At 32.5% G+C, this 13,165-nt stretch overlaps 1 protein-coding gene across 8 annotated transcripts in view; it reads right to left on the bottom strand.

Moving 5' to 3' along the window:
- The window catches only part of Liprin-beta (liprin-beta 1), a 144,401-nt gene that overhangs the window by 102,232 nt on the left and 29,004 nt on the right, over positions 1-13,165 (bottom strand). For 3 of the 8 annotated variants that reach the window (XM_076417366.1, XM_076417370.1, XM_076417373.1), the window contains exon 1: positions 2,618-2,994. The exons of 4 other annotated variants lie outside the window; for them this stretch is intronic. The gene's annotated coding sequence lies outside the window, so the exon portion shown is untranslated. Of the gene's footprint in view, positions 1-2,617; positions 2,995-10,328; positions 10,395-13,165 lie in introns of those variants that run through there. One more of the 8 variants, XM_076417368.1, reaches the window with a different exon arrangement.

Raw genomic sequence — 13,165 nt, 5'->3', positions numbered from 1 at the left:
ATGAGTCGCGGACAGACAAATAGAGACCGGTGACAAAATTCATAGAGCTACGGCATGTTGACGAAGGAAAGGATCGCGAAAAGAATAGAAAAAATCTGCTTTAGTTTCAATTAGGCCAATCAGTAGACCGCAGCATAACAAAACTTAACAAACTACACTACCAAAAGTCTCTACTGTCATTTGTTTACTCAAAGAAGCTATTATAAATGTGCATATGACTTAGAATGTTCTTAACCAAAAAACTTTTAAAACATATTGGAACAATCTCTTATGTACTGATGGCGTATCTGTCACCGAATCTTTTGACTAAATTGTATAGTTTGGTTCAACCAATGGACCAAAACGTAATACAGTAATCCCTCGATATCCGCGGCGATTATGTTCCGATAAAATAGCAGCAGTTGATCTAGGATCCAGTATTAAAACAAGAAACGCATGCAATTTTATTTCATAGTTCAATTTATTTGTCTATTCATTAATGAAGAAAAATCTAGGTTCATATGTACGTAAATATAAAATTTATTTTCACTTATATTTTAGCTGCTGATAAAAACATAAAATTACAAAAAGCACTTATAGTAGGTAAGTCAAAAAGTTATATGTGCTTAACAGGTTAATTGAAAAGTCCCCGGCCTACCATAGTAAAACACATTTTATTGGCAAAATTAGTTTTTTTACTCAACATAATTCCCTTCAAGGGTAATACATTGATTATAGGCACCCTCCAACTTTTCGATACCATTTGTGTAGTACGATTTGTCCCTTGCTTCAAAATAGGCCTCAGTTTCGGCGATCACCTCTTCATTCGACGAAACTTTTTCTCTAGCGAGCATTCTTTTGAGATCTGAGAACAGGAAAAAGTCGCTGGGAGCCAAATCTGGAGAATACGGTAGATGAGGAAACAATTCGAAGCCCAATTCATGGATTTTTGCTATCGTTTTTCAAGGTAATCAATGAAAATTATTCCATGCGCATCCTAAAATATAGACGCCATAACCTTGCCAGCCGACTGTTGCGTTTTCCCAAACTTTGGAGCGGGTTCATCGTGTGCAGTCCACTCGGTTGACAGTCGATTGAGTGAGATGATGGAGCCATGTTTCATCCATTGTCAATCATGATCACTTTCAAACACTACTCCGAATCATCAACTTGTTGTTTTTAGTCAAAAGTGCACAAAGCTTTCTCATACCCAAATATTCATGAATGATATGATGTACACGTTCATCAGTTCATATCTTTAAAGTCTCTGCTATTTCATTCAGTTTCAATTTACGGTCATTCAAAATCATTGTGGATTTCTTAAATCTTTTTGTTGGTAACAACCTCTTTCGGGCGTCCACTGCGTTCACAGTCTTCGGTGCTCATTTCACCACGTCTAAACATAGCACACTAATGGTTGATTTTCCTGGGACAGTGTCCGGAAACTCGGCATCAAATCAAGTTTTTGCATCAACTGTATTTTTTCCTTCAAACAGCAATATTTTATTAACACGCGAAATTTCTTTTTATCCATTTTTTTCACAACAACAAACGTTGCTTCACTCAAAATGCTATAACTCACAAACTAATGATCCGACAGCTGTCAAATTTATACACGCATCTTTTGAGAGTTAGGGCTAACTGAAGAAAAACATATGGATTTAATTCTAGTAGCGCCATCTATGTGCCAGGTCGGGGCTTTTGTACTTGACCTGTTAGAAAATACAAATAAAAACAAAGTTTTTTTTTTAATGAAAGGATTGTTGGCTGTTTCATCTTACTGAACTCTTATTAAACTTACTTTGTACATACTTAATTGTTCCAGTGAAGCATCCATGTCCAAAATCAAATCCTGCAGTTGACGAGCAGATGACAAAATCTTATTTATTATGTCAAAAGTTAAAGATGTAGTTGATTATCTAGCTAATGCTTGAGAAGTATCATCTTCGTCATTTGATTCATTATTTGTATTGCTTTCCAAAATTTCAACTAGGTACTTCCTTGTTCCACAAAACCGCGGTTGGTGAGGGCCAGTGTAACGAGGGACTATTGTAATATTTAATTTATTAACAATAACCAATGTTGCTTATCAGCATCAGCTTGTACTTTAGCTGATACTAATTAATAAAACAATAAGCAGATAATGATAAGATATGAAAAATGAAGACGATGAGGACGTTTCCATTAAGTTAGAAATATAGTGACTGACGCGCAAGCAATAAAAGTAAAGCACGCTTTTGATTGACATATTTGGGCTGACAGATACGTATTATTATACATAGTATTTTAGTTCTTCCTAAATTACGGACGCAGCCACTGGAAAATATTGCTAAAGGCCAATTAAAGCATAACAGCAGACTACAATTGCAGATTATTTTACTTCTAACCAACAAAATATGTATCACTGTTGAAATATTCCTTTAGGTTTGTTATAACTATACATATATGTATTAATAGTTTATTTTAATAAAACTTATTTATTTGCTACACTTATGATTAAAATGCATGATTAACTACACCTGGTTTGAAGTAATTAACATTAGCGAACGTCTATTGTAATACCATATTCTCCAAGAAAAACAGCAGCAACAATTTTTACATACACTGAATAGATAATATTGAAATACCACATACGTACCCAGTCGAAATCCAATTTTTATGCGTCACCTTCAACAATAATTCACATCAAATTTTAACCAGTCAACACAGCATACCATCGGCAAAAACGTAGAGAGAATCGATTTATTGCACAACATAATCGCCCGACACAGAATTAAGTCACTATCTTGAAAACGCTCAGTTAACACCAAACTTATCTGTCCCGAACACTCTGCGCCTTTCCGAGTTTATTAATAATAATCGCGGCTGGCTATGAAACGCATTAAGCTAGACGATGCACCACGCTAGTCGTCGAACTGATGCAGATAAGTCACCGCTTGCCCTGTCTTTGTTTGGTCTATCGATAACGCTGTATAGGCGTTTCTTTCTTGATACTACCGAGCTAGAAGCGATCCCCTAACGACAGACATCACGTGTATTTACAGGGTGTTGATTGTGGTATGAATTCGTGATAAAACTATTCGAATTTATGGAAATATCAATACCATTATCTCCGGTTGTTTATTGACTTTAAAATTAGATTTATTTGTTTTTTTTTTATTATGCCGTGTTATCTTGAATGTTTGGTGATTTGAGTCTTCTGTGACTTTATACTATAAATTATGTTGATAAAGTATATATAGTATATCCAAAGTTGCTGTGAACATACGTCATCAATATGTTTAATGTTTTTCAGTTAAAAAGAGATACAATGCTACCTGATATGTTCAAACACGTAAACGAATGAGCCTACAAAAATCGTTCGGTTGTCAAACGTCTGCAAAATTCTTCAATATATTAGTAATAACAACTACAGGTTATAATCCAGCAAACGTTGTTTTAACGCTTTGCTTGTGAAACATTTCAAATCGCTGCTTATTATTACTCCTATTGACAATTCCGAAGCCAGACAGAACAGGTTGTGTTGACAGTAAAATTCACTGAAATATCTGAAAAAATTAAAAGTATATTCTTGAATTCATCGAAAAGAAACAGTCCTCAAACGAAGGGGGTGGCGAATGAAGATCATTTCGATGTTAGCTCTGTCAGAGATCAAATATATGAAATGTATAAAAACAGTGAGTACTTTCTTCAATATAGACATAATTTAATACAATTATTTCGGAAGAAACTATTAGTTTTGAAAAGACGGAACTTCCAGACATTGCTTCTGTATTTTTTTAAATACAATTTCTAAAAGCCTATAGTAAAATCAAGGAAGACTTATTATTTAAAATTGTGTCAATTTGTTCAACAAAAGTTAATGGAAAAAGGTAAACGTTGGAAAACAATTGATTAGGTTTTATTAGTTATAACATTTATTAAAAGTTCATTGCAAATATATTTTTCATGCTGGAAACAGGAATTGTCAATAACACCTTCGGTTTGAATGAATCCGATCAAACACATTGAAGAAGAAATTGTGAACAAATGTTAGATAGATTGGAAATTAACAACTTATTTACTCACTTGAATTAAACTTTCTGAATGTGGGATTATGTGCTATTAATTTCCAAGAACGGGTGATGAAAGTAGGGGTGAGTATAAAATTAATATGCGGTAACTGTAGGAAGTATTATTATAAAGTGTGAACGATTTATGTGCATAGATATGTGTGTAATTGTTCAGAATTATACATGAGCATTAGGTCACAATGTATGATAAGAGGATGAATACTGTTTTGTAAATATGGTAAATGCATTAGACAGAATTCAGTGATTAATTTTATCAAGATTGGTGTCACAGGTAGTAGCAGAAGAAATGAAAAATACAGTGATCTTGACTAGGAAACACATCATGGAAGGAAAAAAGAGCTAAACCTAAAAAGGTAAATATGCTCTCTAATGAAAGTAAAATACATTACTTGGATATACAATTCTTAATTAGGTCGATTAGGCCTACAGGGTAATACCACTACATAAAAAAACGCGCATAGAACTGTACCTCATGGGTGGTCTAGAAAAGAGTTCAATGTAAATATAATAAAACACCTCTAACCTATAAATTATTGTGCCCGTATAATTAACTGTAATTTAAATTATAATATATGCATTATTATGTACTATAATGTTAAAATAAACTATACATATTTGATAGTATTTTTATTTCACATTATTTTATTTTAACTAGAATTTTGTTACATGTCAACACCAAACCTCGCATGTTTAACAATATTTATAGAAGATGGAAATGTTTTGCAAAATAAACACATAGAATGGTATGTGATTAATAATTTGAAAGGATTGTACTATCCTATTTGCAAAATTCACCAACCATTCTATATTTTATCGATTTATTCACACGATAAAATTCATGAATAGAAGTGACATTTTACAAACAGAGAACCCGAGTGGACATGGTAAAGATTAAAAAGAATATGTAATAAAGAGATAAACCAATCAATACATATAGTTGAATTAGTATATTAAGGTAAAGATAACAATTTTATGTTAAAGTTCATCACGTCAATAAATTAAATTCGATAGCACTAATTTTAAGGAAACTGTTGTTAAGTCGATTTTTTTGAAACTTCAATATTAGAAAAGGAATTAACTCTTCTCCAAATATTCGGCTCTAACGAACCGTTTTTTTAAAATAAAAAATGATATAAGTTTATCATTTTTTATTTAGACAACCTCTTAGATCCCTCTACATCAAGTTACTAGACCGGAAGATGTGCTTTTTGCAATTCAGACCAGATGTGGAAGAGTACTGCCTAACCAATATGCAATTTCTACGACAATCGAATTGGAATAAATAATATTTGTAACAAGTCCATTAAAAAGTACCCGGCCTGACATATAGGTGGCCTTACTATAATTAAACCTATATGCTTTTAGTTAGCCCTAACCCCCAAAAGATGCGTGTATAAATTTGACCGCTGTCGGATCACTACTTTGTGAATTATTGCATTTTGAGTGAAGCAACTTTTGTTATTGTCTAAAAAATTGATAAAAAAGAATGTCGCGTGTTGATAAAATATTGTTCTTTGAAGGAAAAAAATACAGTTGAAGCAAAAACTTGCCTTGATGACTCTTGGCTTGAGTTTCCGAACACTGTCCAGGAAAATCAACCATCAAGGATTGGTATGCTAAGTTTTGACGTGGTGAAATAAGCACCGAAGACGGTGAACGCAGTATAAGACCTCTTTTGGGGTTGTTACCGACGAAAACATTAAAAAAAACGACAAAATGATTTTGAATGACCGTAAATTGAAATTGAATGAAATAGTAAACTCTAAAGATATCAACTGAACATGTACATCATATCATTCACGAATATTTGGGTATGAGAAAGCTCTGTGCAAAGTGGGTGCCGCGCGAGCTCACTTTTGACCAAAAACAACAACCAGTTGATGATTCGGAGCAGTGTTTGAAGATGATCAAAAACCATGGCTCCATCGTTTCACTCTGAAGTCCAATCAATAGTCATCCCAGTGGACTGCACACGATGAATCCGTTCCAAAGCGTGGGAAAACGCAACAGTCCGCTGGCAAGGTTATGGCGTCTGTATTTTGGGATGCGCATGGAATAATTTTCATTGACTACCTTGAAAGAGTAAGGACCAATAGCGACTATAACATAGAGTTATTGAACCGTTTGAAGGACGAAATCGCCGAAAAACGGTCGCATTTGGAAAAAAAGAAAGTGCTACTTCACCAAGACAATGCACTGTGTCACAAGTCGGTGAAAACGATGACAAAAATCCATATGAATTCGGCTTCGAATTGCTTTCTCATACACCGTATTCTCCAGATCTGGCCACCAGCGACTATTTCCTGTTCCTCAGATCTCAAAAGAATTTTCGTCGAATGAAGATGTGATTGCCGAAACTGAGGCCTATTTTGAAGCAAAGGACAAGTTGTATTACAAAAATGGTATCGAAAAGTTGGAGAGTCGCTATAATCAGTGTCACTATAATCAGTATAATCACACTTAAAGGGAATTATGTTGAAGAAAAAAAAATGCCAAAAAAAAGGTGTTTTACTATGGTAGGCCGGGGACTTTTCAATTAACCTGTTATATTTATCTTAACTAAGTTAAATATTATAATTAGTAGTCACTCAGTCCACATTAGAATCTTCAAAAAGAATTGGAACTAAGTACAAATATAATATTTACTTCATAGAATTGAGAGATTTGATAACTGAAAATATAACACGTGTTTTCCAGGACCTTTTGAAATAGACAAATATGTACCTGCAACTTCATGCAGCTGAGAACCAGACGGTATAACACCAAAAATACTAAGAACTAAGTGTATATGTGGGAATATCAAATTGTTACATATATTGTTATTAATAGGCCTTTGTTATATTAGCTAAGTGTTATTTAACGGAACCAACTGATTGTGTGCAAAGCTCTATAGACATTTTTATTCATTTTCAAAATTATGAAAAAAACTAAATTTAATGAACATTCTCAGGTCTATGCTATAATATGCTGCTATTTTTTAAAAATTATTAATTGTGTCCAATATCCTGGTCAAGGTAAAATAATAAGAAAAATAATAATTACATGTTATTTTGATGAATTAGAAAATGATTGTAAAGGGTAATAATGGGAAAAAGAATGCATGGATACATATAATATGGATAATGTCCGATTATATGCATAAATAAAAAAAGTTTTGGGTAATCAGAATTTAAATATGCAATTCTTATATTCACTAAACTTAAAACTTATAACAAATTATTTCTAATTTACAGTTTTTTTACTTTATCAGGATCATAGTTAAAAACAAGATTAAATGACCTGCTTTAAATATAATGTCGTTATAAGGTAGAATGTCAAATTGAAAAAAAGTAAAAAACCAATGAACCATTATTATCATTGCCCAGCCCACTCATAGATTGTTAACATAGTCCACATATGATTAAGGCGTTCTCTTTGTCTAATTGAACGATCCCGAAAGAAATGGAGTGAAGATAATCTCGGAAAAGGACAAGAGCGCCATCGGAAACGTTCAATTACAAAGAGATGGGCGTCATGTCTACGCCAACGATATCTTAGACTGACATTGTCTAACATCTTAAAAGAAGGGAACATTTTTCTTTACAACGGAAGAATAAATGTCCTGTATTATTTAATATTAATATAGTTAAAAGATTGAAATAAAATTTTAGTTAATCTAAATTATTCAGATTAGATAAGGGGGTATTCAGTAAAGAAATGTGAAAAAAAAATCGATTTTTATTTTGTTTTAACAGTCAATGTAATATAAATAGTATATATACAAAGATTTCAAAAACTATTGTTGATGCTCCATAGTGCATTCGTAATGATAATCTGCATGAGACCTTAAGGTATAAAAGGTATGGACTCTACCCAAAGACATGAACAGAGTGTTAATTATGTTATTAACAGAGACTTTATCAGGACATCAATGTTGAAGTTCTACAGCTCCTAGATGATGATGGCTTAGTCAGAAGATTAGAAAAAGTAAAATCATTCGACCTAATTCAATGAAGTTTATAGCAATTTAGTATTAATTTGCTAAATCGCTATAATAAATAATAAAAAAGGATTACTAGAAAAGTTGCAATCATGTCAATGGGGGCGCGTCATTTTTTTAGGCCACCCTCCAAATCATCAAACTGTAACTATTTGAATTTTAGTTTTTCTTTTGTGTATTTTTTGACATTAATAAATATCTAGTAAAAAAGTGGATAGTAAATATATTGTTTGTAATTCACTTGAAAAAATACCTAAATTGAAAACTTAATGTAAAGTTTATAAAATCTATAAGATAATAATGATATTCATGAGGATATAACTTAATGAAATACTTTAATTTAATTTAAAGGATATTGGCGCGTGACAAATTGAGTTTATGACAACAAAGTTAACAAGATAATAAATAAACGACGAAGACTAATGAATCTGCAGCCAAGGAATTCAGCTAACTCGTTACAGTGTGAATGAAACAAATGATCAAATACTTCATTGTGACAAGAGATGCACCGTGAAGATAGTTTATTCTGTCTTTTATATAGTACTGTCTCTTCACCTATCATTAAAACGCATTGTCAGTAGAGAATAGCAACTAAATATCAATAAACATTAAATGAAACAAACTGAACACGGAATGTAATGATAGTTGACGTGGAATCATTTTAATAATGTTTCATCAAATTTTTGAATCGATTATGTTGAGGCCAAGATCATTGGTAGCTGTGGTTTTCAGGGTTAGGAACTGTGTGAATTGTTTGTAACTAAAATACGTAGTTGATATACAAAAGCATATTTGGTATTTCTTTCTGATTATTTCTGAAAAATGTATTTTGTAGTTAGGATTTCAAATATTTGTTAATGGGTGCGTTCTGTAGAAAATAATGTTCAATATCTTTCGTAAGAAAATTAGCCAGTCGTAGTTAAATATGCCAATCTTTAAAACAGACGTATAACGATATAACCTAAGTTTGTGCTCATCAGGACCTGCAGAAAGATTATTTTCTTTAGCAAATTTTATTTATTCCTTAAAGTCTGTTTGTCTGATATTACCTTTAAAAATATAGTGTTCATGAAAGGAAATTCTTCTTTTAGTGATTCATAAAATAGGCTGAGCTGGATTTGTTCTATTTTATTGACATATCTTAACATCTGACTGTATTCTACTTTGTATTGTTAAAGGATGATTTGATGTTAAATAAAAATAGTTAAAATACTCTATTTTGAATTTTATATTTCAAATACGAGGGCGGCCCGATAGGTACTTAAGTTATTAATGAGCCACGCCCAGATGCGCCGATAACAGCTACCACGGAGGATACCATGACAAGAATCCACAATTGAAGGTGCGAGAGATAATTGAGACAGTGGGCATATCAAAAGACCGCATCGGCCATATCTTGCATGAAATTTGGGCATAAGAAAGCTGTCGGCGCCCCGTTTGCTCACCCCGGACAACAAGCGCAACCGTGAGACGATTTCAGAGCAGTGTTCGACGCTGTTTAAGCACAATCTACGGAGTTTCTGCATCGTTTCTTGTCCGTCCACGAAGCATAGATCCACTGGAATACAGCAGAGACCAAGAAACAGTTGGAACAGTGTACCTCGCCTGGAGAACGTGCTCCGAAGACTGTCCTACCGGAAAGATGATGAACACCGTTTTCTGGAGTACACAAGGTGTGACCTACTACACGGAGAAGGGTAAAACGGTCACAGGGCTACACTATTATTGAACCGATTTGACTCCGAAGTACAGAAAAAAAAGTCTCATTTAGCGAAGAAAAAGGTACTCTTCGATCATGACAACCACCACCATACACACTTCCATACTCGCTATGACCAAATTGGTCGAAATGGGTGACGAACTGGTGCCCCGTGCCCACCATATTGTCCAGAATTGACACCGTGCGAATTTCTTTTTAATCCGAACTTGAAAAAGTCATTCGGCGGGCAGAAATTTTAGTCAAAGAGGAGGTCACCGCTGCCATGGAAGCCCACTTTGTACACCTGGACCGGTTAAAGAGTTAAAGAGTCAAGTCTATCAAATTAAAAGAGATTAAAATGTTCTCGGTGAAATTTTCGCTTTTCTTTTGTAGGCTAAATACTTGTCGGACCACCTTCTTACATGAATTATTTTCTAAATCGGATTTTAAATCACGTATTTTGCTCAGCCCAGCTGGTTTTTATAAAAACTAATGATCTAAGTTTTTATTGATGTTTATTAACGAAATCTCGTAATTGTTTGTAAAAATTCTAACAAATAACACGTTACAAATGATATAAATAAATAACTTTACCAACCCTTAGTTGCATCTTAAATTCATCACTATAATAAGTGTAATATATTTAAAACACGCTACAACAAATTGTATATTGATGTTTAAAGCACCAAAACAACCACTGATTGATGCAAGGCAACAAACATAAGCATTTGCCTAGATAAGGTATAATCAATATATAGTTAACAAGCGGTAACCTTGATATCGGGCAAGCTATTGTGGAACAATATGTCGTGGTAAAGTATGATCACATAATAACAACTGATAAATGTCAGTCCATTACGTTGACTGTGTTCAAATTGAGTAATTTAAAAAATTTTAGTTATTAGTACTAGTTAATAATCCGAGAACAATGCTTAATTATATTTTTCTTAATAATTGACTGGCTTTGAAAATATACTTGATAATATAAAACCAATGAAAAAAACCTAGTCGAAATATAAATATAATTTTTTTTATGAATTGAAAAAAAAAATTAACAAGAACTTGTACTGTTCCTTCTTTTTCCTTCCTTTTCTAATCCTTTGTGTATGTAATAAAATCTTTTTAACAAAAAAATTGAACCGAATTCAACAATCGAGCAACAACTTAGCATTTTAGCAACTTAGTTTTGCTCGTAATTTAATTTTGTGTATATGTCACAAAATAATATTATAATTTTTGTATTTTTGGGGCTCGGCACCGACTTCAAACTGATAAGTTGGTAGTAGTTAAAATAATATTGTAAATAGATAAATAGGTTTAGGTAGGTATTAAGCTAAATTGTGTGTGTATAGTAGAATAAGAAATATTTTTAACAAAAAAAATTGAACCGACTTGAAAGAATAAATAAGGAACTAATAATAGTAATTATAATAATACATAATAATCCTTGTAATAATTATATAAAAATAAACAAAAAACTTATTTAACATATCAACTACACGTATTTTATATTCTGCTATATACACACAATTTAGCTTAATACCTACCTAAATCTGTTAATCTATTTACAATATTATTTTAACTACTACGGATACATCACTTTGAAGTCATATTGTTGCGTCTTTATATGTAAAGACTCATTTAATTATATATGATTTACACGTCGATGGGCAATAGTTCTTTCTTCGATGGGTAAGATAGTTCCGATGTCCTCGGTGTAATTAGTTGTAGTGTTTGATAATTGTAAAAATTAGGTTAAGTTAGTATGTAAGTGGAGAAACAGTAAGCATTGTAAGAAAGAACAAGAATGTAAACGTTTAAGAGAACATGTCTAGTGTTTAGAAATTAAAATAAGTGAATAAAGTCCATAAACAGTTCAAAATACAGTATATTATTTGGTGAACCGAAATCGCGGGTTAATCGCACCAACACATATTATATTTTAAAAGGTTTTTTTTTAAAATCTAAGTTTCATTATTTTTTACTTTGTAGTAAGTTTATTTTGTGAAGTCGGTTCAATTCTTAGGTTACAAATATTTAATTTTTCTCTTTTTAATGTTAGACATTTTCTAAATAAAATACGTAGTTAAGTATTACTATGGATAGCTCCAGTAAAAGTACAGCCCGCATGACGAAAATTAAGAATAAACAATGGTTGAAAATAAGGAATTTTTCAGGCCCTGGGGTCCGCTACCTAGTCTAGGTGATTTAAATGTTCAATCGAATCCGCGACCTTCGTGTGAGCTCAACGTTTTAACCATTACACCATGGGAACAGTTGCCTACAATGTTTCTACGAGGACTATAGCATAAGTTAATGCTTAAAAAGCAAACTGAATGGCTTTTGCACTGAATGACTTCCAATTTTGAAAATCGGTCCACAATTGACGAAGAAATCGGCGAACATACACTTAGAACAATATACAGCCGAACATTTTCCTTTTTCGAAGAATCGGTTAAAAATGAATTGCTCTCCATTAGACTCTAAAACGTCTAGACCGATTTGACTATTTTTGAAATATTTGTGAAAGTCTAAAGAAGGTTTAAAGTAAGAAAATATAGAATAATTGGGAGAAAAAAGTAAAAACAATAATTTTGTTTTTCCTAGCTATAGTAATAATTTCGCTGTTATAAGGGATCGACATTTTGCTTGATTGTCAAATATTTATAGGTAATTCAGGAATTGATTTTGTAACTAAAAATGTTGAACATTGATTAAAACTACCAGCCACTAGTATTAAACTGCGATTATAATAATAATGCACTAAACACTGAAGATAATTTCTCGGCAATGATCGTTTAACACTCTAAAAGGATTTATATATCATAGAAATATAAGTATTTTCATATGATAGATACGTCGATTCGATAATCTGAAGATGCTAACGTGAAATAGTAAAATAAAAAACGTTATATCGAATTGTAATTGCGGTAGAGTAAACATTTACCAAGGATAGAGTTGCAATACCAAGTAACTGTTTATGATAAAGCAAACTTTATAAATGTATTTCACATTTGTTATTATTTAGTCTCAAATTTAGTGCGCGAGAACTTATTTTTATTATTATCAACGCTAAGAGGACCTGAATTAGGTTGTCGAACCAAATGTGCAACGAGCTACCTCATGTGTCAACGGTACTAGTAATTGAAACAGAAAATGATGCAGAAATGAAGTGAATAGGGCTTAGAATGCAACGAATTTGTGTACATCAAACATAACAACAGCGAGTACGACACAGTGACATTGAGCGACATAGTACTCCTTTAATCCAGGAATGAGCAGCATTCCACTACTATCTGGAAATAGATTATGGTGCCAACAAATCAATTGCAACTGGAGAAATAACAATCCTTGATCAATATTGTAAGGCATTAATATACAGCGGTGAATCCACTGGTTTATGTTGAGCACATCAGAAAAGTAAAATTGCCTCAA

The sequence above is a fragment of the Rhynchophorus ferrugineus genome, unplaced genomic scaffold (assembly GCF_030347505.1).
Source record: "Rhynchophorus ferrugineus isolate W39M unplaced genomic scaffold, kcgeb_rfMv2 rfM11, whole genome shotgun sequence".
Lineage (NCBI taxonomy): Eukaryota > Metazoa > Arthropoda > Insecta > Coleoptera > Curculionidae > Rhynchophorus > Rhynchophorus ferrugineus.
Note: the sequence above shows the minus strand (reverse complement) of the source record. Positions and strands in the feature narration are given on the sequence as shown.